This window comes from Rattus norvegicus, chromosome 19 (assembly GCF_036323735.1).
Source record: "Rattus norvegicus strain BN/NHsdMcwi chromosome 19, GRCr8, whole genome shotgun sequence".
Classification (NCBI taxonomy): domain Eukaryota; kingdom Metazoa; phylum Chordata; class Mammalia; order Rodentia; family Muridae; genus Rattus; species Rattus norvegicus.
In genome coordinates, this window is record NC_086037.1 from 62,297,547 (window position 1) to 62,324,291 (window position 26,745).

At 51.2% G+C, this 26,745-nt stretch overlaps 1 protein-coding gene, 2 long non-coding RNA genes and 1 pseudogene across 5 annotated transcripts in view; 3 read left to right on the top strand and 1 right to left on the bottom strand.

The window, feature by feature from the left end:
* Positions 1–26,745, top strand: part of Cmip (c-Maf-inducing protein) — a 206,042-nt gene that overhangs the window by 84,145 nt on the left and 95,152 nt on the right. The window lies entirely within an intron of this gene.
* LOC134483650 (ATP synthase subunit f, mitochondrial-like) lies at positions 1,801–4,384 on the top strand (annotated as a pseudogene).
* On the bottom strand, positions 23,362–25,057 carry LOC102548350 (uncharacterized). The gene is made up of 2 exons (XR_010060491.1): positions 24,837–25,057; positions 23,362–24,551 (listed from the first exon to the last, which is right to left on the bottom strand). It is a non-coding gene; the product is annotated as an uncharacterized LOC102548350 (long non-coding RNA).
* LOC120098622 (uncharacterized) lies at positions 24,529–26,542 on the top strand. 2 transcript variants are annotated; one of them, XR_005497017.2, is made up of 3 exons: positions 24,529–24,658; positions 25,589–25,887; positions 26,382–26,542. It is a non-coding gene; the product is annotated as an uncharacterized LOC120098622 (long non-coding RNA). The 2 variants fall into 2 exon arrangements; XR_005497018.2 differs by having other exon boundaries at positions 24,541–24,692.

Genomic DNA, 26,745 nt, shown 5'->3' on the forward strand with positions numbered 1-26,745 from the left:
TTTTTTTTTTTTTTTTTTGTCTACAGTTCAGGGGTCCCAGCCCAGCGAATGGTGCCACAGTGGTCCGGTCTTGTCACCTCAGTCAAATAAAGATGATCCTATACACCCATGCCTAGAGGTTCATCTCCCTGGTGATTCTAGATTTCTTCCGGTGGATGCTTGAGATTAATCCGGATTAGTGTGCTGCCCACACTCAGGGTTGGGGCTTCTCACCCCAGTTAACCTAGACTAGAAAGCCCCTCACAGACACCCTACAGGTTCAATCCCATACATGGGTCAAACCAACGCTATTCACCACAGTGTGTAAGGAGGGTTACAGATGTCAATGGATGAGCTGAAAGCAGTTCTCTGATTTCTAGAGTGTCTTAGTTACTCCAATAAGACGGTATTACCGAGGCTTCTGATAGAAGAAAAAGTTTGTTCAGGGCTTACAGGTTCAGAGAGCGAGACCCTGATCGAGATGATGAGAAACATGGTGTCAGGCAGGCAGGTATGGAACTGGAGGCAATAGCTGTGAGCTTACATCCTAATGCACAGACATGAGGCAGAGACGCTAACTGGGAATGACACGGGCTTCGTAGACCTCAAAGCCCACCCTGAGTGAGACATCTAGGACAAAGCCACATTTTCTATCCTTCCCAAACTGTTCCTTTCCCTGGGGACCAAGCATTCAAATATATAGGACTTTGGGGGCCATTCTCATTCAAACCACCAAGGAGAGTAACCTCTACCATGTTGAGAGGTCCCAGTGCTCAGCGTCTCTGTCTAGATGAAGAAACAGAACGAGAGCCAAGTAGTTGACCACCATGACAACCAGGTGATTGAGACACCAGCCTTCATATGTGGTCAGAATGCCCCGGGTACAAGTCTACCTGCTGAGGGATTCTGTCCCTTCGATGTCCATGTTCCCTCAAACCTCAAATATTCCTTATTTTGTAAGTTTTAGGGTTATTTTGCTGTGTGTGTGTGTGTGTGTGTTTGTGTTTGAGCATGTGGCACACATGCGTGTTTATGTGTACCACATGTATGTGGAGGCTACAGGCCAACCTCTGCATCCTTCCTCCTTTTTTTTTTTTTTTTTTTTTTTTTGGTTCTTTTTTTCGGAGCTGGGGACCGAACCCAGGGCCTTGCGCTTCCTAGGTAAGCGCTCTACCACTGAGCTAAGTCCCCAGCCCCCCTTCCTCCTTTTTTTAAAATTGTGTTTATTCATTTACTTATTGTTAGGGTGGGGTACTCATGCCATGATGGGCAAGAGAGTGAGCACACTCTCGTCTTGGACTTGTGAATTCTCCATTCCTGGCCTAGGCAAGGTGCCCTTTTATAGGTCTGGGAAGGAATATTTATCTTACCTCTGCCTAGTGGAACTCTAAGCCAACTCAGGTGCTCATGCCTGGTTCCGTGGCCATCCTTGTCCTGAGCAGAACAGGGTCATCTCCACCCTGGTTACATCCAAATGTCAGATGACCGATAGAGATCCCTCTTCAGGGGCCCCATGCTTACATGCATGTAAGAACATAGAGTTACACATATAGCTCTTGCCAGGACATCACGTTGACCCCTGCTTTTGATGTTCAGGGCCACCTAATATTCCACCCCTGGCCTCCCAAATTCTGTGAAGCATTCGTGGGGTGCCTCATTGCAGAAAGGCAGTGGGACTGGATGTGCCAGGAGGTCAGAATCTTGGGGTGAGTGTCTGACCTTGAGCTCAGATAGGCCAATCACTTCCTCAGTGTCTCAGTTTCTCCACCTAGAGTTGAGGTGAGGATAAAATAATTCACTGGATTTCTGTGGACACCATGACTTCAAGATGGCATCTCTCATGCCATTGAAGGAGAAGAAGCTCATGGAGGTTAAACTTGGAGAGCTGCCGAGCTGGATATTGATGCAGGATTTCACCTCCAGTGGCACATTGCAGGAGCCTTTCGGAGAGGGTGTGACCAGTATTACAACAAGTACCATCAACGTTCAGAAAGGCAGCATCAGGGATTAACATGGTACTGGCAGCCTAAGTGGTTTTTAGCTAGTGCATTTCGTACAAGGAACTTAAACATGAGCGGTGACACCAGTACCACTGAAGAGGGGTCACTGTGGAGAGGGCACTGCCTGGGCGAGCATAACCGCCTGGCCCGCTCCAATCTAGGAAGAATTCAACTGGCTGAATCTTCATACCCTGACCAAGAACTGGTGTTTACTAAAAGGTGACTGACTGGTTCCAAAAAAGAAAAAATTCACTGTCTGAAACCTGCATCTGGATCAAGATGGGCGAGCTTGTCCCTGCCGGAGACAGGTTCCTGTTTTACTCAGGGCTTTCCTTCTCAGGAAATAAGTGAACATGACTCATTGTTTATGCAATTGACACACACCCATCTTTAATCCAGGCACATGTGAGGCAGAGGCAAGTGGATCTCTGTGAGTTCCAAGGCAGCATGGTTTACATAGTGAGTTCGAGGACAGCCAGAACTACATAGCACATAGTGAAGATCCTGGGGGTCGTGAGGGGAGGGAGGGAGAGAGACTTTGACTCCTGTCACCTTGTTGTGACCCCTGAGTCTTCACAGCGACAGTCCATCTCCACTTCTGCTTTCTTCCTAAAGAGGAAGTACACCAGGCTCTTACCACTAGTATAGCCAGCCACCCTGAGGAAAGACACTTCACATCCTAGCCGGATGTGGCTACTTTAAGGAGCTTTTAAATCACACCCACTCAGCACAAGAACAGTGTGAACAAGCCTCCATCAGGAAATCCATTTCTCCTTTCTTGTAGCCCTTGGTTCCCTGGATTGGTCATGGGTAGAATTAAGTGCTGGCCTTGGCCCGGGTCAGCTGCCTCGGTCCAGCCATCATAGGCTTTGGACTTACTTCTGCTCTGTCCCACACAGTCAATCCAAATTCACAGGACGGGTTTCTAAGTCTGTGTGAGTATCTTTTACACAAGAGGAGGAAGTTGGTCCTTAAATGGCACCAGGGGTGGAAAGTTACAGACATGGAAAAGGAGGGGCTCTTACAGCCAAGTCCGCAGCGCCGTGTGAGGTGGGTGCTGGCACACGAGGTCTTTCAGAGAAGACGTGGTGCTGCTTGAGCTCAGGGTGTGTGCCTCAGGCGTGTGAGCCCTACTTGTTGGTGAGCAAAGCATTTCCAGGCTCTGTGAGTGTCCCCAAACCACTTCCTTTTTATTGTGGCTTGGATCCCGGAAGCCCCCATTTCTGCTTTGGGTGCAGCACAGGCCGTCGGGCCTATGCAAGGGATATTTGCTCACAAGTAAACAGGAATTCAGGTGTATGAAGCTGCGTACTTATGTGCATGTGTATACAAACATACATTATAATGTTCAGTATTGTATATACATGTGAGTGTGCATTATACACATATATTTTTTCTTTTTTCTTTTTTTTTTTCTTTTCTATTTTTTGGGGCTGGGGATTGAACCCAGGACCTTGCGCTTCCTAGGCAAGCGCTCTACCACTGAGCCAAATCCCCAACCCCATTTTTTCTTTTTTCTAAAAAAGATTTATTCATTTATTATATATAAGTACACTGTAGCTGTCTTCAGACACACCAGAAGAGGGCATTGGATCTCGTTACAGATGGTTGTGAGCCACCATGTGGTTGCTAGGATTTGAACTCGGGATCTCTGGAAGAGCAGTCGGGTGCTCTTAACCACTGAGCCATCTCTCTAGCACCATACACATATATTTAAATGTGGAATATTGTATATGTGCGTACAAACTGCATATGCACAGAGGTTGCACGTGTATGTATATGTTTAGCGGTGTGCGTACAGGCACACAGCATGTGCATATTTTGTTTTTGCAGGGGTGTGGTGTGTATATACATTGATACACGTGTATTCCACATTGATGTGTGTAGGGTGTTCTATGTGTGCATATGTGAATGAGTGTTAGTCTGTAGATATGTGGGTGGAGGCATTTTGTATGCTAATGCGTGAATGTTTATGTAGATGGGGGTGTGTGTGTATGTCTGTGGAGGAGCATATGAATGTGTGTGCTGTATGCATGTGCTGTGGTGAATATGTGTGCCATGTATGTGCCATATATGAATGCATGCTATGTGTAACTATGTGTGTGCCACATGTCTGTGTGTGGATATATGTGTCATGTGTGAATGTGTGTGTGCCAGGTGGGTCTGAATATGAGTGCCTATGAACATACGTGTGAATGTGTGTGAACGTGTGTTCCAGGCTGTACTTCCGCCCCCTGGAGCTGGTATTTCCCATTTCCACTTTACTCTTTAGATTCTTTGCAAGACAAAGTTCAACTCCTCATTTTCCAGTCAGCAAATCCAAGTTTGGCTCAGACTTTTTCATTCTCCATGCCGACCAAGTCCTCTTGGCTCCCTAGACCTTTAGACAACATTTTGCTGGCACCGTAAAAGAGCCTCCCTCTTGCACACTCCTAGACCGCTGCAGGATCAGGCCACCAAAAACAACCTCTTCTTTTCCTATGTCCTGTCGGAGGCCTCCCCACCCAGCTCCTTGACTGTCTCATCCTTGAAGACAGTGGTCCCCACTGTTTGATTTCACACACCCATCATCCCTGTGCTGGGTGAAACAGTGAGGGCTTGCCCGTCCGACATGAGCTCGGCGCTCCAGCCAGGCAGAAGAACAGAGAGTTAGAAGGTAGGGCTCTATTGTACCCCTGGCCAATCAGTTTCTGTTTAGCTCCCCTCCCCCCCAGTCCTTAAATTGTTTCTCTGTGAAGGTGGCTTTTACCCACAAGGGACATGATTGTTAACCCCACAGGCTGGGAGACCTCTGAACAGATTTCCAAGTGTGGTGACAGTCTGGGTCTCAGTTGAATGAGAGTGCACAGGGTCCCTACGTGCCTGTGAGAGAACTTCTAAATTTGTCTCCGACGGAGTCACACCCTCACCGGAGGCAGATCTAGTGAAGGCAGGAGAATCCAGCGTGACCTACATTGGCAGGAAATGGGACGAGGCGGTGGGTGGGTGGGTGGGACGTGGCGATGCTCACGGTGGTGAGTAAAGGCATCAGGGAACATCCCAGCCAACAGCCAGGGATGAAAGGCATTCGTTTGGTTTATAAAAGACTCCAAGTTCATCCTTACAAGTTACATATATTTTGTAAACTCCTGTAGGGGACTCCATTGCCTGAGCCGAAGGCAGAGAGCCAGAGCTCAGGGCAAGAGGGAGAAGGGACCAAAGTCTGGTTCTCTGAGTGAAGGGAAGGCAGACTCACCCTCCGTTTTCCTCTGTGACTCGGGGGGAGGTGGTGGTATGGTGGTGTGGTGGTAGTGTGTCTGGGGTTGGGGAGACCCCACAGGACAGGGTGCTTGGCTCACGATGGTGCAGGTGGAGGATGGTTGGTTGCAGGGTACACTGTCCCCTTAGCAAGGGGAAGAGAAGATGTGGCCAAGGGTGCTTGTGTTCCTGAGGCTTGGTGAGGAAGAGACAGTGTCTGAGTCACAAGTCGTTCATTGGTTCCTGTCTTCCTTTCTTCAGCTGATATTTACAGGGCAGCACAGAACGGAATAAAAAGCCCTGTGCTTCCAGTCCTCAGAGTGTTTTCAGACCAAAAGAGATGGAGACCGTGGCAGTCAGCTGGTGATCAAGGACAGTCAGTAGGTTGTCAAGCACAAGTTCTGTTTGCCAATCATGTACCTACCTGCCCTGCCCAGTCCAGTAACCATGGGGCAGGGTGAGGTGGGGCACACAGTAAGTCTGCCTGTGTAATTAAAGGAAAACAGACAGAGAAGGTGCAATTCAGACTCATAAGCCTCCTTTCCAGGGCTTCGAGCTCCCTGTAGGTGCCGTAAGTCAGATTGCACCATGTGGTACCAAGCACCCCACCGTGGCAGAGTTCTGCCGCACAGACCTGGTACCAGGCTGCAAAGGCCCTGTTTGGTAGGGCACTTGTGATCATGTGAGATTGGGTCAAGACTAGCACATGTCCCTTTATGATGTGGGAGAGCCAAAGCCAGTGCCGGGCCTCGAGAGGTGGAGAGGAGCAGAATGATTGGATCGCATAGGCGAACAGTTTCCTGTGCCCATGGAAGAGTTGTGTGGTAAGGCCTAAGCTTTGGAAAGATCTGGAGGGACAGAGAGGAGTGTGTGGTTGGATCACAGTTTAGGGGCAGCCAGTGTGGGCTATATGCAGCATGGTACGAATGAGGGGAAGGAACTGCAAATCTTTTTTTTTTTTTTTTGGTTCTTTTTTTCGGAGCTGGGGACCGAACCCAGGGCCTTGCGCTTCCTAGGCAAGCGCTCTACCACTGAGCTAAATCCCCAACCCCACTGCAAATCTTCTTGAAGGAGAAAGACACCTGCCTTCCCTGCTCCTGCTGCCTCCTGGCCTGATGGTCTTTGGCCATCTCTAAGCACCCTGGTTCGCTAGGTAGAGGGTCCCCATGGCCAGAGACAGATGCTTATAGGATGGCAAGGCTGGACCTCGCTCTAAGAAGAAAAAGCTGAGGCTTGGGAGCACACCTTTTGAAGAAGGAGGAGAATAAAGAAAGAGGGGGTAGTCTCCAGGGTCTAGAACCTTGATTCTGTCCATCTGAGGCCCAGGAAACCAACCCAGGAACATCTTTCTGCCATGGATGGCAGGCAGAGACAGGTCGTAGAATATGGGGACATAGTGGCTATATGGAGGCTTTAGATCCTGGGCCCTCTTGTGCATCAAGGCCAAGTGTCCTTCGGGGGGAGGAGGGAGCAGACATGGAACTCTGCTGTGCCCTCACTGTCACCTGAGTGTTGTGACTCTGATCCCAGCCTCTTCTGCAGCCCTGGCATTGTGAGACTGCCCCAGCAATGTTCTTGGGTGAAGGGATTTACCTTGACCTGTGTCTTACGTGGCACCCTTCATACTACAAGGCCTCAGCGCTGTGTCAGTGGCATTTCGTATGCGTTGATCCATTTATCCTCTCGGTCTCCTGCCCCCTGGCGGATGTGTTTATGTGTGCATATGTTGATTTGTGTGTGGGAGCTTAGTTGTTGTGTGTGGGTGTGAGTGTACCCATGTGTGATTGCATGAAATATCTAGAGGTTTGGTGTTTTTTTTTGGGGGGGGGTGTCCTGGAGCTTGTAGAGTAGGCTAGCCCAGCTGGCCTGTAAGTCGTAGGGATATTGCCTGTTCTCGTTTCCCCAGTGCTGGATTTTAAGTGCACACTTCCACATCTGGCTGGGATCGAGATTTGAACTCGGGTCCTCATGCTTGCCTACCAGATCTTAACTCACTGAGCCCTCAAGTATCCCACTGGTGTCTGAGCTTGCCAGTCTTTGGTGGGATTTGAATCCAGGCCTGTTGCTTGGGCCTGTATGCTCAGCTGCTAACTTCTTTTACCCTTGGCTTGGATGAGAAAGGGCAAGGTCATGATTGGATTGCCTGTCGGCACTTGGGTGGCAGAGACAGGCAGATCTCTGTGAGTTCAAGGCCAGCTAGAGCTACACAGTGAGACCATTGCCTCCTAAAGAGAAAAGCCTAGGATAGGTGGTTAGCGAGGAGGGATTCTCAATCGCTCAGTCATCTCTCCAGCCCCAGGGAAGAGGGATTCTTTGACAACCTGGCCAATACTTAGTCTGAATCAGGACCCCGAAGTGCGGGGCTTTGACGGGTGCCAGAGCTCAATGCTTGCCCGTAAGCTGGTTGCTGATTCCTTGGGCCTATGGAGTATTGGCTGGCCCTCCCAAGGCAATGATTAACCCTGCCGAGTTGGTTGAGCTGTCTGCAGTAGACCTTTACCCTGGAGAATGGCAGCCCTGCCAATGTGGGTGTTTCTCTCCATCTTTCTTCATCTCCCTTTTATTACCAGGCCAGGAGCCGGTGGGGCGGGCGGAGAGCCGCTAGGAGACTCGACAGCTGACTTCACCCACTGCTCCTTGCCAGCATCAGTCAGCCCTGCCCTGAGATCCCCCTCGCCCCAAACCTCCCCAGGAAACCCATCCTGTATAGAGGATCCTGCAGGGATGAGTCTGTTGTGCATATGTGTGTGTGTGTGTGTGTGTGTGTGTGTGTGTGCGCGCGCGCGTGCGTGCGTGTGTGTGTGTGTGCGTGCATGTGTCCATGTGTTTAGATGTTCATGTATGCTCATTGGTATACACACACACACACACACACACACACACACACACACACACACACCTGTTAGGGTGTGCATATGAGTGTACAGTGAGTCTGTTCTTCCCCATTGGACACAAGCAATCAGCACATGCCCATGTTAGCTCTCTTTGCCCTGTCCTTCCACCTTGGTTAGGCGCCGCCATCTCCAGCTGCTTGCTGTGTGGCCTGAAGCCACTCATGCATGCACAATGCCTCCTCAATGTCCTCCTCATCCGTGACATGGAAGCTTCCAGACAGCTGCTGTATACAGCGTTGACGAGACTGGAAGGTGGATGTGTACTCTACTTGTGACAGGGGTCCTGGAGAGGGTGGTGGATAACTGAGTGTGTGTGCCCTGTCCTCTGCCGTATGGGAGGGCAGCAGGGAGTTAGTGGCTTCTCTCTGTTTATCTGTCTCTGCTTTGGTTCTGTGTCCATGACAGCGCTGGATGGAACAGTGTTTGAGGGTCTTGCTGTGTCAGTGAATGTCTACCTGGTCTCTGCCCGCAGCAATGTCATGTGACTGCCGTTGCCAGGAGAGGAGCTAGCTGTTCATGCTTCCACAGCTCAGCCTGTGAGTTAGCAATGACTTGACTAGAAAGCTGCCAGCAGGGACTGCGAGAACCCTGGCTTTTGGTCAAACGCTGTACTGAGGTGAAGCAGCAATCCAACACCTTTCCCTGGGGACAACCCTAAGGCTATCCGAATTTGCCCAGAAGAATACAAAGAAAACCTGAGCCTTATTTGCCCCCCACCCCCCAAGCTCCATCAGTGACAGCCAGAGGGTTCTGAGTAACCACGGGCAACAGAAAGCCAAGAACACCGGGAGTGTTTGCTCCATGCCACTGTTTTCTGATTAGTCACTCCTGGCTAATTAGCCAGTGACAAATGGGACAGTAAAGCTCTGAAAATACCCATCAACCGTCTAGAGTCCTCACGCCACACGGCAGACTGGGCCTGACCTTTGGTCCTGGGGACAGACGTCCGGAGGTGAAAGTTGAGCGGGGCATGTTGGGTAGCAGTTTCAGGTAGATGCCTCCTAGACACACATGGGCCTTGCGTATGTAGAGCCGCTTTACCATCCTTCCCTTCTGACAGTGTATGGAAACAGTGACGTTATCTGTGGCTATTCTGTGGCTCAGGCTCGCAGAAAATTCTGAGCATTGGTGACTTAAGGCTGATGTAACAAAATTCTCCCAAGCATATCCTCTTATATCCCTGGGTGGGACAAGTCCGAAATGGGTCTCGTACGCTGAAGCAAGATGGAAGGATGTCCCTGTACTGGCAGTTATCAGCTGCAGGCAGTGCCACTGCGGGGTAGAGAGTGGGTGGGGATTGTGGCTCCTTTTCTACGGGCAGAGTGGTCTCTGCTTCTTTAACGTGTATCTGTGACTTCACATCATTCTTGGTTCTTCCTCTCTGTCTCTTTCTCTCAGGGGCCCCGAGATCACCCTGTTAATCAGGCCTCTCCCTTCCTTGTTTCACACCCACAGAGGCCTCCTTGTCACATTAGACAGATTCTGGGGATTAGTGAAAGACCATTGTTGAAGGGCAGGTCTTCCGCCTCATCCCGGAGGCATTTGGTCCTCAGGAAGAGGAGCGAAGCAAGACGTTCTCCCGCTCCTCACCACCCATCTCTGTTGCAGCTTTGGCTTGTGTGTCTCCCGCTCCTCACCACCCATCTCTGTTGCAGCTTTGGCTTGTGTCGTGACTTGCTAGATCTAACAGAGGCAGGTTTCTTACTGTGTATCCTCTGGTCCAGAGCGGGAGCTGAGACCTCAAAGAGGTGTAGAGGGCAGGCAGAGTGTTGGCTGCGTTTCTTTGGGTGGCTCAGTCCCCAGGAGGGGCAGGAGAGGTCCTCTGGAGACAGTGATCCATCTACTGCTGCCTGGGGAATGAGGAGGTGTTGGCATAAAGGTGGGCTGGCGAGTAGGGATTGCCAAGGTCACTTGCTTGGCTTCTAAGAATCCAGGACCCTGAGTCTGGACCTCGATCCGTTTGTTAGTGGAAGCTATCTCTATCTTTCCTGATTGTAGCTTTTACACCCAACTCTACTCTTTTGGAAGGTGGGGGTTTGGTGATCTCCGGGCACCAGAGTAGGTTAGGACTCTGGGAGACTCACTGGCCTTGGCCCACAGCGATGCGGGAAACAGGCCTCCAGCCTCTGGGCAGCCATTTGCACTGAGGAAACCCTGGCTCAACATGCCTTCCTCCTGTTCATCCAGAAAGGGCAATTGTTTTAGACTTTTCTGGTGAACACTCTACATTCTCTTACTGCCCTGGCTGGTGCCAGTCTCAAACAGGGCAGGTGACTGTGACCACGGTGGCTCCCTCTGGCCCAGTGATGGGTGAGGTTGCTTGGGCCAGCAAGGAGACTTGTCGCTACAACCTAGACAACAGAATTGGACATGCACCCCAGCCTCAGTCAGACGGACACACTGTGAAGGCCTACCATGTTTACTCTGTAGGCAGCACGGCCAAGATTCTTCCTTGGAGTGGAAAAATCAAAGGATGAAGCATGAGCTTTGAATTAGCAAACAAATCACCGGAGGGAGGACCGCCCTCAGCTTCCTGTGCTAGAGCAGTGGGGCCTCTTGGGGACCCTTTGTATCATGGACCCACATCCCGTAGCTGTCCAACACCCTTCTAGGCATCAGGGCTAGTGTGCAGGCATCTCCAGTGGACTGAGAGCAGAAATGTTATTCTCCACACCAGAGTTCAGTCTCCATTAAGGAGTCCAGGCCACCCAGCACCGGCTGTGCCATGGCTCTTGTGCTCTCCGTTTAAGGCATTGACAATAACACTTGATGGCTAGATTATCTTTTCTTTTAAAGATTTATTTATCATATATAAGTACACTGTAGCTGTCTTCAGACACACCAGAAGAGGGCATTGGATCCCATTACAGATGGTTGTGAGCCACCATGTGGTTGCTGGGATTTGAACTCAGGACCTCTGGAAGAGCAGTCAGTGCTCTTAACCGCTGAGCCGTCTCCTCAGCCCCAGATTATCTTAATTGTCCTCTTTGCTGAGGAAAATGAGAACAGTGACCCTTGTGTAAAATCAGCCCCTAAAAGTTTACATCAGGGGTTGGGAAAGTGTTCGGTGTGCCTGAGGACTCAAGTTTGGTCCCAAGAATCCATGAGAAAAAGTTGGATGTGGTGGCATATGGTTGTCATCTCAGTGTTGAGGAGACAGAGATGGCAGGATGCATGGAGATGTGTATTGGCCAGGCAGCCTAGCCTAATTGAGATCAGGCCAATGAGAGACTCTGTCTCAGAAAACAGTGTGGACGGCTCCTGAGGAAAGACAACTGAGGTTGACCCCTGGCCTCCAAACTAACATGCATGCACACACACATGAACATGTAGACATAGTCACACATACACACCGGGGGTGGGGTAAGGAGGGAGGGAAGAGAAGAGGAGAGGAGAGGAGAAGAGAAGAGAAGAGAAGAGAAGAGAAGAGAAGAGAAGAGAAGAGAAGAGGAGTCTTTCAAGTACAGTTTCCTTTGGGAGAATTTAGTTTTGTCTTTGAATAACAAGTACCAGCTGTGTGATTTAGCGTTAGGGCAAACACTCCCTCCACAAGGCACTCCTGCTAGTTATCTTGCATTCAGTTAGTCTGAACATATTGAATGCAAGGGGGAAGCTAACAGATATTCAGAGAGGTGCCATGATATGTGCATACAGTGTGTGCTGCCATGTTCTCCACTGTTGTACCCAGGGCAGACATCAATAATCAATCGCTGCTCTTTCCCATAGAGCCATATCTTTCCCATAGATGCAGCTGCTGAGTCCCTCATAACACACCTCTCCCAGGAGGCTACTACTAGGCATATCAGAAATTTGAAGACACCCAGAGGGATGAATCTGTCTGATTGCATTTATTTTGATTTTCAAAATCTGCTTTCTGGCCCAGGACTGTCACTTTGCTTCTCGTTTTCCTTAGTCATACGCTTCAGTAGATATTTTCTACCATTGGTTACTTTCCTGACCTGGGTAGGCCACTTCAGTTTTCCTTAGGCTTCAGATCCTGTCTGTAGGGTAGAGATCACCTGACTATGTGGGCAAAGCTAATAATGGTGTCGCCAGCCCAGCTGGGGCTGGGAGCATCAGGTCTGGTACTTGTCATGATCAACAGGCCCTGGTAGTGAAGTCATGGTGGCTGGAGCATGAGGTAGTTGGTCATCCTTTATCCCCTCATCAGACTGATAGATATTTGTCCTAAATGCACAGTCTCCTTTTATGGACTCCATCCACATTAAGGTTGGATTTTCCCTCCTCAGTGAACTCAATTGAGAAACTCACTCACGGACATGCCGAGAGATTTGTTTCTGCAGTGATTCTAAATCTTGTCAAATTGACAATCAAGAGAGACCATTGTAATGGCGGGCTCTCCGTGTACCCATGTATGGGGTGGGAACCCCTTCCGAACGTCCTGGTTCCTCACCTCTGCAATCAGTGCTTCCAACTATGGACTGTGACCCCACAAGATCCCATCTCAGATCCACAGCATCTGATGAAAGCCAGAGGGGGAGAGAAGCTTCCTCGGCACAAAGCTTTAAGAAGTGTTTCTGATGCTGTCCTGTTGCACCACTGGATAGACAGGATCCTCCCATCCCAGCTAAGATTTCCTTCTTTTTTTTGGGGGGGGGGAGGATGAGGTGGGTGAGGGGCTAAGGAGACAGATGGTGACCTGCCCACTACCTGGCACATGGTACCAGACTTGGGGCCTAGAATCCCAGCCACAAGATACCCTGCAGGCTCAGGCAGACACAGTGATAGATAAGTAAGGGCCTGCTCTGTAGGCAGTAGATGGATCAGGCGCAGAGCTGGGAGAAAAGTTATCTGGTCTACCTTGGCTCATAGAAAGAAGGCTGGGCTGTCTCTGGGCAGGTGGTTTGATAACTTCTGTGCCCTGCTCATGGGTTCTGCGAGTGACTAGTCTTCAGTTTAGAATGGCCACGGTCATGGCTTTAAAAGCAACTGACAGTGGGTGCTTAAGTGTGTGACTTAAGCTCATCTCACTTGTGGAGAATTGGTCTTCCAGGTGCATTACCGTCTATCCAAGATCCCACAGCTTCCCGGTGACACAACCACTCTGATGCCAGCTAGGAGACAGTGTCGCGTCTCTTTTGGACATGTGTTGGATGTTTGCTGGAATCTTCCATGGATGAGTTCAATGCATGCAGTGACAGGGGAGGAGCTGTGAAGTAAGGCTGGAATTGTAAAATCTAGGAGGAGGTGGTTTGTGTTGTGGGTTCCGCCGGGGAGAGGGCCTTCCAGCCTTGGGGCTCTATGGCAGGGTTGTGGTTGGGAGATGAAAACTCTCTGCAGACATAGTTTGAATGCTTGTCTTCTGGCTGGTGGCACTATTTCGAGAGGCTGTGGGACCCCTTTGGTATGAGGCCTCACCAGTATAAGTCAGTCATGGGGCAGGCCTTTGAAGTGGATTGGCTCACCACTGGTTTTGGCCTCTTTCCTTCTCTCCTTCCTGGTCTACAAGTTTCTCAAATTTTCCATCCCCCTACTTCCACCCACTGTCTTTGCCATGTCTCGCCCACTGTGGTGGACCATGTCTGTTGAACCATCACTTTCGAAGGCTTCCCCTCAGGTATTTCTGTCAGAATACCCAGTGTCCGTGGAGCCCCTCTGGCCTGCCCACCTCCATGGTAAAACGTTGACGTCTTGTCCTGCTGAGCTCTCCCTGTACCTCAGTCTCCTCAAGTCTACAAGTCAGTGGTGACACCCCTCTGTGGGACAGGCAAGCGAGACACTGACAGCCGGGAGGCAAAAGTGATATCCAGTGAGCACAGAATACATCAATACAGCCTAGGTATCTGTCACGGTGCCTTCTCCCCTATCTAGAGCCATTCCTAAAGAACACAGAGAGACCTGCTCCAGAGGACTCCAGAAATGGGCGTTCCCCCTGTGGCTGCCGTCCCATCGTGGATGTTAAAGGATCTGTCCTATCTTTTACATCATGGAGTATGAATCTGATGGAGGCCACGATAGTAACGGGTACACGTGCAAGTGCTTTGGCCTTTTGTCTCCTTTGGACACACACATTCGAGTCTGAGGTCGTGTTTTCACGTGTAGTACTAGAGGAATTGTGGGGGGTGACCCAGTATCTCCATTACCTGTCTTTGTGAGACCACTATTGTTTACCATCCCTATCTGCTGACCCCAGCTGCTCCGTAGCTTTGCCGACCCTTACTAGTGGCTCTCGGTTGGTGGCCACCCTAATGATGTGCTGTGATACTTCATTGGGTTTTACTCGGGCATTGATGGTGACGGAAAGAAGCAGGGGCTCTACAGGGCAACAAGATGTAGCCATGGCAACAAGATGCCCGTTTCAGAGGATGAAATAATTCTCTTAACAGACAGCGGTGATTGGTTGCACAATTGGGTGGGTGCGTGCTTAATGCCCCTGAACTTGGCACTGAACAAGTTGAAGATGGAGATCTGGGGATATGGGCCCGGTGGCAGAGTGTCACCTAGCACTTGCAAGGACATCGTCAGCATCACTTAAAGCAGGCATTGTGCCATGTTGGGGGTGGGTGGGAGGGGTGGAGGCAGCAGAATCAGGAGTTTAAGGTCATCCATCCTTAGCTATGCAGTGAGCTCAAGACAGTAACAGAGCTACACCACCCCCACCCATACACACACACACACGCACGCGCGCACGCATACACACGCAAGCACGCACACCACACCAGAGAGAGAGAGAGAGAGAGAGAGAGAGAGAGAGAGAGAGAGAGAGTTAGTTTGCAATAAAGAACTAGTTTGTTGTGTGTTTTCCTCACACTCGGAAAGAAAGCTTCTCACAGGAGAATCCTAAATAGAGGGATGGGTCTTCAGAATGCTGGCCAGTGCTTCCCCCAACTGGCAGGCTCCTGAAAGGACAGATAGTGTGAGCAGTTTCAGCCTAGAGGTCAGGAAGTGTGGACCTCAATGAGGTGGCTTGGTCCTGGAATCAGAGTTCAGAGAAGGACAAGGAATACTTGACAGGCTGTTGTACTGGATAGACTTTTCCCGCTTTCGTAGCCAGTGGAAGCTTTTCTTCTTTTTCTTGAAGGGCTTCACTGTGCCAAAGTCCAGAGAGCTTTTCCTGGAGGTTAGGTAGGGTATGGGGCCTCTGCCTGATATGCTAAGGAGAACCGCCTAGAATATGGCTGCTAGAGGCCAATGTGATATAGGGGAGAGGTGCTTAATCTAAAAAGGGCTATGGAGCATGGAGTAGACAGGAGTGAAAGGCCTTGGGCCTCCTGGAGACATTTTGTAAGAATCAGGGGCATCTTAAAAAGTGGCGGTAAAAGACACACCGTATCAAAGTTAAGACACACAGTATCAAAGTTAAGACACAGAGTGTCAAAGTTAGGTCTTTACTTCTAAGGGCGCGTGGCTCTGTGGCATTTCATTTAATCTGTTCCCACTGAGGGCCACTAAATGGGAACGCCTTGTTCCTTCTTCCTAGCCTTGCTGGTTCTTCTACTCTCTGTCTCTGTGAATTGACCCACTCCAGATATTCTGTGGAGAATCAAAGGCCGTTTGTTGGTTGGTCTCCCTGAGCACACTGTCCGCCGTGTCCAACCATCTCGGAGCATGCATGTACCACGCTTTTGGGTCTTGTGGCTTGGTGCTATTCTCTTGCGTGTATGTGCCACGTGGCCGCGTCCATCTCATTGTCAGCGGCATATATGTTACTTCCACGCATTGCCATTTAACGTGGAATGTTGCAAGAACAGGAGATCTGTCCTCCGCTTCTTGTCCCCGGGCTCCTGAAAGCGGGGTTAAGGATCACACATAATTCTATCCCTCACCTCCCGAGGCACCTCTACCCTGGCTTGGGTAGCCACTTTGCCCGCATCACCCTGAGGATGATGTCCTGTGGATCCAGGCCAGCTCCCACTACCATGAAGCTCCTGTGTCTACAGTGCCTGCACACGAGCCAGTCCCTTAGATTGAGTGTGTAAAGCACAGAGCAGAGGACATGGGAATGTCACCAGAGTGGAGCTGCCCATAGCCAGCAGTAGGTCATGCCATGCTTGGGGCATGGGCACCGCCAAAGCGCCTTTCTTGTTACATCTTTGAAGCCTACCACACCTCAAGGCTGCAGAAGGCACTAATGGGGAGCTGTACACAGTCAGCCTGTCTGTTCCTGGCCCTGTTGCCTTCTACTGTTTGTTCCTCAAGGTCCTTTGCCCTTTTGAAATCGAGGCCTTATAAATGCAGATCTCTGAGCCCAGCAGATAAGGAGGCCCCGTAAACAGAGCGTCTTTGTGTTGGTAAATGACAGGGAAGCAGTTACCTGGCAACCTGCTGCCCAAGGACCAGGGCTTCCTTCTTGTGTATTGAACGTCTGGTCCTCTGGCATACCTGAATAGAGGGTGCTGGACCACCAGAGAGGATATGCTTCCTGTGCTTGCCTTGTGAGGACTGTCTGGCTGATACCCAACTCTAGCCCCTCACTGGCAGGGTGACCAGCTTCATAGAAGATGACAGATCACCATTATCATCATCACCACCATCACCATCATCATCACCACCATCACCATCATCATCACCACCATCATCATCACCATTATCATCACCATCAGCACCAGCATTGGCACCTTGGGTTCTTTAAGGGCTCTGAAGCCATGGTACTGCGTAACGAGCGTTACCACCGCTTTTCAGCTCTGCTGTGTTAGAGCCTGTGAACACAAAACACACGTCAGCAAGGCACACCGTTTCCATGACTACTACCTTTTGGAGGCAGCAGAGAAACAACATGGAAACAGACACCTTCCAGAGGTTCTGGTGGGGTCTGAAGCGTGCCTGGGCCGCAAAACCCAAGATGTACTGTCAGCCATTGAAACTCTGGGAGCCCCAACAAGAGGTCCGTAGGAGTCCCTGCGGGCAGGGACTGACGCCGCGCCCACATCTACTTGCCTGCATCTTCCGTTGTTCTGTCCCTCCTGTAGAACTCTAGCTTTAGTAACCTCAGTGGCTACCTCACAGCCTAGAAGCAGGGCTGGGTCAGAGGCTAACCTGGGCCAGCCACCATGAGGGCCAAGCAGAATCTGGTAGTCTACCATGGTGATAGACAGCCTTCAGCCAGTGGTGGTGAGTGGTGACCCACCCAGTCAGTAAGTCATTCATCTGCCTCACCCAGAAAGAACCAGGTACCCTGCTTGACCTACTCCCAGACCCCTCCCCTCCCCTCCCCCATCCGTCTCTTCCCTTCTAGGTCCTACCTACAGAGTGACCTCCTTCAGGACACACTGGCCCTCACCCATCTTCTTCCAGTTCTGTCAGGGAGTGAGTGCTCTCAGGTCACAAAGGGTAGACATGTCACTTGTCCCATTGGTTTTAGCGCCAAGGCCAGAGAGCTCTCCCTGGCCTCGCACAACCAGCTGGGGACGTGTTAATGAGAAACTCAGGAGACCTGGGCAAAATAGTTGGTTCTTTGAGCTGTAGCGATCAGTGGGGGACCGGGGAGACCATGGTGTGACCTGTCATTTGTTTGCACAAGCTAGTCCTCTGCCACCCTGTCTCGGACCATCCGGGGACAGACAAAGGCGCTTCTGAGCAGAGGCTGTCCTTGCCTTGAGGAGGAGGGCGCATGGGGGGTGGCTGGACGTGCTGTCTTCCAGATAAAATTATGTGCTTGGGGTTTGTCGGACTTAGGCCTCATTCATGCACTTCTGTTTGCTCAGTCAGCCGGCCCCGTACCTTGTCTCCAGTCTCCTGGGACAGGTGGGGCCTTGCTGTTCTTCCAAGGAGCGATGGCAGAATCTTCCCTCACACCAGCTCCTCTGTCTTTTCCTGTTCACAGTGTCTCCTCCCGTGAGACTGGGACCGTGCACACATACATTTAGTACTTTGGCCTTGCTGGGTGCTCTGGGGCATACATATCATTAGGCCTCTCTGTTTCCTCAGATACCATGAGCCTTTCATTGTCTGCTTCTTAGGTCTAATATGATCCTCCCAATACAGCCCTTGAGACTCTGCTGCTGGTTATATGCCCTAGGTGCTTCGTTCTACCGAAAGACATAAATATAAGCCATGTTCAGAGCAGCCCCCAATCAGAAAGAATGGATGGGGCTATCCCCAGGGGCAAGTTAAGTAAGAGTCACACAGCAAAGTACTATAGGGCCATGAACAGCACCACAGCCTGGCCGCCTCTCACAAAGCAGCATTGCTGAGGGAAGTTAGACCAGAGGCATTAGCCCCATCCCGTGAAATTCAAGATCAGGCAAAACTGTTCTCAGTGATAGATCTCAGGGGAGACACCAGGCTGGTGAGCAGAGACAGAACTCCTCCAGCTGTCACCATCCTTGTCCGCTCACAGGGTCCTTAGAGGTGGGCACCTAGCTGGGAGGGGTGGGAGTCTGAAGTGAAATTCCAGGCCTATTTTGTCGGGGGAGGCCCTGCCTTGGAAGCACGTGGTCACCGGGAGGGCCATGCCTGTCTAAGAAGTACGCTTGTCATGGACACAACCAGTGTCTTGCTAGGTAGAATATAGTAGATATGAATAGTGAAGCCGGGCCTTGGACATGAGGGTCAGACAGGGTTGTGTCAGGGTAAGAGAGTGGATTTTCATTGTGCTTCCCTCAGTGGGCAACTTTGGACAGGGTAGCATATGAGCCTCAGTTTCCACTCCTGGGAGGAATGCATGTGTATAGTGCAGATCAGACGAAGTGTAGCCTTTCCCAGCCCAGAGCAAAGCTGTGATTCTCCCTCCTAATCCCCCTGCTCCTGGATTGCACCCCCACAAGCCTCTCCTTGGCCTCTCAGTGCCTGGCCCTTCTAAATGTTCTCATGGGCAGAACAGAGACCAGAATATAATTCTGTACTCAACGCAGGGATACTGGGAGCTGACCTCTGTGCTGTTATGATTTATTCAGTGCTAGATGACTTTTTAAAGCTGGAAGTTACAGGGAGGCCCATTTTGCAGATAAGAAGACTGAAGTCCATCAGAGGCCTGGCCCCTTCTGATGGCTGAGTTCCTGAAGAGTCTGGAAAGTTCCTGGCAACTACAGAGAGAGAGTGAGGGGGAGGGAGGGTTCTACCTCACCATGACTCTGACCATAGGTTCCCTTCTGTGGTCAGTGTGTTTGACTTTCCCGACACTTTCTGACTCCTTCTCCCCCACTGTCTCCGGCTGCATGCCTGTCTTCTGCAGGGCCACTGGGAGCTACCTTGTCGTCCTCCCAAACCCCCAGGAAAGGAGGGCTCTTCAGCATGGGCCCTGCCATCTACGTGAGGACTGTGTCCTATCGCCATATGGCATGGGCCCAGGGCAAGGACACCATGCCTCAGCAGTGAGTCACCTTCTCTGTGTGCCAGGCAGGAGCTCCAGGGAGAGGGGGTGATCCCACCAAGTGAAGGTCCAGAGGGAGGCATGGCCCTTAGCTGGCCAGGGAAGAGGGGGGAGAGCGGAAACTTTTACATTCGTTCTTGGCTTTCCAGCAAGTTAGTGGTGATCAGCTCCCAGATCAACAACAGCCCAAACCGTGGCTTTCTCTATGTGAGGAGACAGAAGCCACAAGTAAGGCAGGGCCAGATTTGGCTACATTAACAAAGCGACCTTTGAGCACAGGAAAATGGACAAACAAACTGGTCTTTCCGTCACTTAGACTGGAAGGCCCATGACGATACCAGTGAGGTTCAGCATAGCTGGCAAGGGATGGGTTAAATAGCCTTCATATAGAAAGAGCAAGGAAAGTCAATAAGAAGCTCTGACCACCTCAGGGGGAAACACACACAGAGCAGGAAGACAAGGGTCTTACAGGCCTTGGCAGTGTGAAAGACTATTCAGCTTCCCAGTAGCAGTGACTGACATAGGTGAAGCAAACAGGAGGTACAGCTCTCTGTGGAAGCTAGCACAGACTCAGTGTGACAGTGAGCTTAGCCAGGAAGGGGCTCCCACGGTACTTCCAGTTATAGCCCATCATCGAGGGAGAGCGAAGGTAGGAGTTCAAGCTGCTGGTCACATCGGCAGAACAGAGAGAAATGATGCCTATTTGCCAGCTTTCATCTGGCTGCCTCATGTCTCATAGAGCTCAGAACCCCCTTGCCTAGGGAATGGTCCCACCCACAGTGATCAGGGTCTTTCTACATCAATAATTACGGTAAACCTCCACAGACATCCCTGTACACTAACCTGATCCTGGCAGTCCTCAGTCTCTTAGGTGGTTTTAGGTTATAGCAAGTTGATGTCCTCACATCCTCCCAGTCCCACTTCTTGTTATCTCTCCTCCTCCCACCCAGGCCCCTGAGAATATAGAGCATATAGAATATGGTCAGTGAACTTAGTCTCGTGAGGGATTTTCTGTTGTCTGTAAGGTGGGAATGTGTGTGTGTGTGTGTGTGTGTGTGTGTGTGTGTGTGTGTGTGTGTGTGTGTCTGTCTGTCTGTCTGTCTGTCTGTCTGTCTGATCACAGTAGATACTCATAAGTGTGCATTGAGTCCTTCCCTGCCCACTCATTCAGGGCCTCTGCATCCATGCATTTAGGGTTTTCAGGACACCATGTTGTCCCCAGCATCTCCTCTCCTTTCTATCACACTGTAGGGGGCTTACCCCATTTGATACTAAGGGTGCTTGTGCCTCTTCATCTGGTTAGGAATTTTCACTTGGGTAAACTGCCTGGCTCTGCGAGGCCACAAGTGGAAAAGTCCCACTCTTGATAGCTGTGTGTATGTTGGTGGCCCATTCTACAGCCCCATGCTGTCAACGTGGGGGAAATGACAGGGCACTTAAAGTAGACTGCAGGTGGGTTCACTGTTGTGACAGTGACAGGGTTCTGGGTCGAACCTGACTGGGCACCTTGTGATGGGTCACCCCAATGGGCACTGTGGGGATCCTGTGGATTCTGTCCCCATCTTCTCCATGTGTTGTCCTCCTTTAGAGACATGGAGGTTGTCTTCGAAGAGCCCTAGGCTGCATTGGCTTGTTCTCTCTGTGATTCAGCCACATTTCCCTAAATAACCAGGGCTAGTGGGCACCCCACAAAGTGGTATATATTATTTCCATGTTGATCCAGTCCTTCCGGGAAGGAGGGAAAGAGGGGCAGGGGGTTCTTCATGTAAACAATGCCCTGTCCAATGGGCTCCTTAGAAACATGGCTGGGCAGAGAGACCCTCATCTCCAGACCCCTTCCCACCATCACACCTTCAGGAGCAGAGTGATTTGTGTCACCTGGACCCCTCCAGGGAGCCTGTCCACACAGCCTGGGGACCATTTGGTAAACAGGAATAGTATTGGCCACCTCTCTAACTCCAGGCTCGTCAGTGACGCTTGGCTTCCAAGAATACAGGAGGAAGGGGAAGAGGAGGAGGAACTTCATAGTCAAATCCCTGCTGGGCATGACCTTAGCCAGGCCAGGAGCTTGTGTCCTTGAGAGGATGTAGTGAGAGAACGCTTGACTTCTGAGATCTCCCACCCAGTAGCTCCCGATCCTGGTCAGAACCCTGTGTGTTTGGGGGGGGGGCAGTTGGGGGTTCAGTCTAGAACAGGCGTGACCAGCACTGCCAAACCCAGTCAGGGTCATCCCCAAACAAAGGAAGTCTGAACAAAACAGCCATGGCTCAGGATTCTGGGGAGGAGGGAACTCCTGCTCTCTGGATTAGGAAAAGCGCCTTAGAGAAAGACTAGGGATTCTGTCTGTGTTTGTGAAACAGAGGGACCTGGGGCTGTGGCTAGGAACTTTGTGTTGCTTGTAGATTTGCTGTGGCTTGAGGCTTGGTTTGCATTGACTGCAGTGCATGCACAGAAGGCTAGTTGTGTGACTTCCTGAGGGAGGCATGATCCACTTAGGGCACACTGGTCACAGACTAGTGGACTACTGAGTTTATTGGGGTCACTTACGGGAGCCTGGATGATTCATAGGCAGCTGCGTCACTGAAGAGCCCACATGACTACTCGTGCGTGAGAAGCCCCTGCGTAGCTACTCATGATAGCTGTATCCCTCGAGCCCTTTACAGAACTAGGAGGCAGCTGGACTGACTGGGGAGTCTGCTTTTTCCAGGAATGATTACTTGTAAATCTCGTCGCTTTCAGGAACTTCCTGAGCCTTATAAAGTGTGGATTACTTCCTGGGCTTATGAACTAACTACTCTTCCACATCTAGGAGGAGGTTTCTGGTCCAGGTAAATAGTGACATACACATACCCCATATTCCATTTGCTCCATGCCAAGCTTAGCCCACTTAGTAGAGGGGGGTTGTGTGGCTTGTGTGTATGTCCAATTCAGAGAAATGACTAACTGTCTTGGCATCCTGAACTCTCAAAGCCAGGAGTCTCTGCATTTCTCGGTAAGGCATCCCTAGCCTCTTAAATCTAGCAAGGTGTGGATCTGTGTGTAACTAATCCTTTAGGGTTGCTGCGTCCCCTGGTCCAGCTCCCACAGTTCTCGCTAGCTGCATTGGTTTTCCGTCTTCCTCTGGGAAGAGTCCCGCTCCTGGGTCGATGTGCAGCCAGTCACATAGCCTTCTCGACCTCTAGCCTCCTCTCAGTGACTTTGAGGTTCATTCTACCTAGCCTTGGGCAGGCTCCCTTTTTTTTCTGGATTCCCTGACGCACTCTTTCCTCAGCTCCAGGGACCAAAGTGTATGCTCTCTCCAGGTAGACACTGTCTCCTTGGATCTCCAGAGCTGGGGCTCTGGTTCCCAGGTCTTGCTTGCCTGGAATAACAAGATCTCCATGTTGTGTAGGACTGGAGTCTACCTTGGAAAAAGCTCCTTTTCCCCTGAGACTCCTGAGCTGGTTGTGTGTGCTACAAACGGTCTCAAAAATCTCTGCTAGCTGCCTTCTCGCTTCAGACAGCACAAAGCAATTGGGGGCCAGTGGTCCTTGAACACCATGCACGTCCATTCTCTTTCTTCTTTGTCAGCAATGTTCCTGCGCAGTGGGCCTTTTCTTACTGGAGCTGAGCTTAGGTGTCCCCTGGCTGAGGATGCCCCACCTACCCAGGCCAAGCGGAATTTGCCCCTCATGAATCTAATTCCCAAGGCATACTCCTTTTCTGATGACTGCATGCCTCATGGCTTTTAGGATTCCAGAGTTAGCAGAAGCCAAGGTCCCTGACAGTGGTGGTGAAATGCACAGTAATTCTCACAGAAGGTTAACAGCAGCTCTTGTATAGAAAGGGAGCGACCAGCCCAACCCAGTTTGCCTGGGACTTCCCTGCTTACTGTGCAGAGTCTTGCTTTGGGAAGCCCCTCAATCCCCCACGTACCGATGCGTCAGTCTCCCTCCCTCATGTCCGAGTGCCAAATGGGAGGAAAAGGCAAACACACAACTTAGAATCCAGTGGCCTCTGGCCCTCTTTATCAAAGCAGTATCGGTGAGGCACAAAGTAGTCAAGTTGGAACTGCTGCCTTTTGGAATGGAGCCACAGGGTCAGCAGGGTCCTCTCTGTAGCCCAGGCTGGCCCTCAACTTGCTCTGTAGCCAGGGCTGTCCTTAAACTCCTTTCCTGCCTCTACCCCTGGAATGCTAAGATTACAGGCGTGCTCCAATCCTCCAGAGGTAGAGAGGAACTCGACCTCCGTTTGGGGTCAGACTGAGGGCATCTGCTCTCCACATTTCATAGTTGGAAAGAGGGCGTGGCTCGTAGTTTTGGAAACCAGTGCAAAAGCTACCTGTTGATTTTACAGAATCAATCAATCTGTACAGATTTTATCAATCAATCAATGGGTACAGATTTTACAGTTCTGTGGATTGGCTTGTGGGGTAGGGTGGGCCAGGTGACAGGCGGGTATGGCGGCGCCCACTCACCTTGGAATAGGCTGAAGGTAGAGAGAAGTAGACCCACAGACTGCATCTGTGGGAGGTCTTGTTTGTTTGGGGGACAGATCTTGTGGAGGAGGGACAGAGGGGGAGGAGCTAGAAGGGAGACATTGGGAATTCACTTTTGACAGCATAACTGGGCTGATTGAATGGTAAATTCCAGGACTGTTGGGCAGGTTGGTCACGCAGCCCTCAAGCCAGTGCCCCCTGTAGACCACTCAGGGAATAACCTGGCACTCTAGCTGGGAACAGAGTGCGTGGCACTCCTTCAGAGATGTCTGTGGCAGACAGAGAATGGTCGGCAGTGCTGGTGGCCATGACATGAGTCAGCGCTGTCCCCTGTCCCTCAGGCAAGTGACAGAGGCTCCGGCTCGCCCAACTCCAGTCTCCTGCTTTGTAAGGTGTGTGTTGTTCCTGGTGATGACCGTGACAGTGAAGTCGGTTGATGTCATCCAAGCCTTCTGTGAGCGCCTGGCCTGGGATTCAGGCTGAGCACTGCCTCCGCGACAAGCAGGGCCTCTGGCTTTGATGCTCCTCTTCCCTTCCTGGGGTGCAGTGTAGTAACCCCAAACCCTGGGCTTGGCCTGAGACAGTGATCCAAGCTGCAGAGGGTGGCCTTTAAGTTAAATAAAAATCAGCTGAACTGAGGGGTTCCGTTCCGCACGTCACAAACGGCCACATTCCAAGTGCTCCGACGTGGGCTGGGGGAGGTGGAGAGATTGATGGGTACTCACCCGGCATGCATGAGTCGCTGGGTTCCCTCCCAGCACTGCATATAAATTGAGCATGGTGGTACGCGCCTCTAAAGGTTAGCTCTTGAGAGGGGCAGACAGGAGGGTCAGGTATGAGGATTCATGGTCATCCTAGGCTACGTAGCGAGTTACATTGGGGAACACATATAGGACTCTCCCACTGTTCTAGAAAGTCCCTGGGCAGCACTGATCTGTAGGCCCCACCCTGCTCCTGCAGGGACCGAGAGCACTGACCTTTACTGTCTCCTGGTGGCTCTGCATTCTTTGTTATCAGGTCTGCTGGTGACTGTGTGGTCCCCTCGGTCCAGACTGCCAGCCCGTCCTGGGACTGCCCTCGCTTGGCACCAACAGCCTTCACAGCCCCAGGAGTCCCGCTAGCTGGCAGGAGGAGGTGGCAGGGATTCCAGGCCTGGCACCTGGCATGTCACTGAGCAAGACCGGCTAAGCCTGAGATAGTTCCGGCCCCGCCCTGACAGCTCAGGATGTCGGCTAGTACTTCAGGGAAAGGCAGTGACTTAGCGGGAACTAGGAAGCTGGAGGAGGCTTTACTGGACAGCAGGACAATTCTAGTTGTTCATCAGGTGACAGGGGGAGGGAGATGGTGGAGATTCTCTTAGAACATGGCATTGATGTTGGCTGAGGCCCCCCTCTGGCTGTCCATCCCTTATACGCCTGATGTTTTACTATAGGGACACTGTGGCTCTAAGCCAGGTCCTGTCCCTGTTCTTGGGGCTCACAGAGCAGCAGGACAGAGAGATGCACAAAGAGGCCATGCTCTAGCTGGTGACACTGAGTGCTAGGACCAGCACACTGACCTACAATAGAGGGACCATGCCAATCCTTTAAGACCTACACGGTGGTGCCCGTGACATGGCTACTGGTGCCAAATGCAGGGCATCATCATATATATAATGGGGTCCTCCTGCTCGTCGTTCCTGTTTCTCTCGGTCCTCTGAGAAGGGCGCTGTTCCGCTTCCTTTTGATAGCGATGTTAGGAATGGCTACTGCTTCTGGAACGTTCTCCGAGTTACCACCTGATTGATGGCTAAGATTAACTGAGCTCTTAACTCTGAGTTGGACACATGCCTGACGCTTTCCCCCGACACGGCGCCTTCCCCACCACGACCATCCCTGTTCTTCGGAAGAGGGAAACTGAGGCAAGCCATCAGGCCGGTATCACACAGCAGCAGACTGGGAAGCTGAGAGCCTCCTGGGAGTTCTGCCAGGCCCAGAGCATTGCGAGGGGACAGGACTGAGTGTGTTACCATCCCTAACCGCTATGCAGGTACAGGTTCCACACTGGGGATAGGAACAAATTCAGAGGAGAGAGATGGGGCCCCAGAGGAACACATGGGTCTCTAGAGCAGTGATGTCAACCCCAGAGGGATAGTTCCCCCAAGACTGACTTCATCGGAGCCACAGTAAACAGGTGAAGCCCTTGGGGCTGCAGCCAGGGTCAGCTGATCATCCTACCCCACTCATTTATTTGCACACAGCTCCATGGATGTGCTTATCGCCTGACGTGCCAAGCCAGGCCACAGTCATGACCTCTGTCATGCGCTGAGCGGGATCGGGTCTAGGGTCCTGTCTAGAGTGTGGGCTTCGGGTCTGACGGGACTGTGGTGTTGGAGCAGTGCTGGTCTCTGAGGATGGGGGAGGGAAAGTTCTTACCCACAGCTCTTGCTCCACGTATACTTAGGTAGGTTATAGGGGGGCTGGGTCAGCTGCTAGGTTGAGAAAGGGCACATTCTTCGCTAAGCCAATTCCCTGTGGTGCCAGGCTGAATGCCACCATGTAGCAAGCCTCTCCTCTAACCTACGGCGGCGTCACATGCTATATCTATCCACTGTCAGCCGAGACTGCCGGGAAGACGCCTGATTTCAAGGGAAGTTGAGCGCATCTCCAGACTGGCGAAATACAATAAACTGTACTGGATGTGGCTCACGACTGTGAATTGCTCAAGGGCACACAGCTGGAGAGAGACTAAGCCAGGAGGATTTGAATGTGTGCATGGGTGCCTTGTTGTCAGAGCCTAGTGTCTTTTAACACTGTGTGTGTGTGTGTGTGTGTGTGTGTGTGTGTGTGTGTGTGTGTGTGTAGTGTTGGCAGTCTATTTATTTGTGTGTGTGTGTAGAAGTCAGAG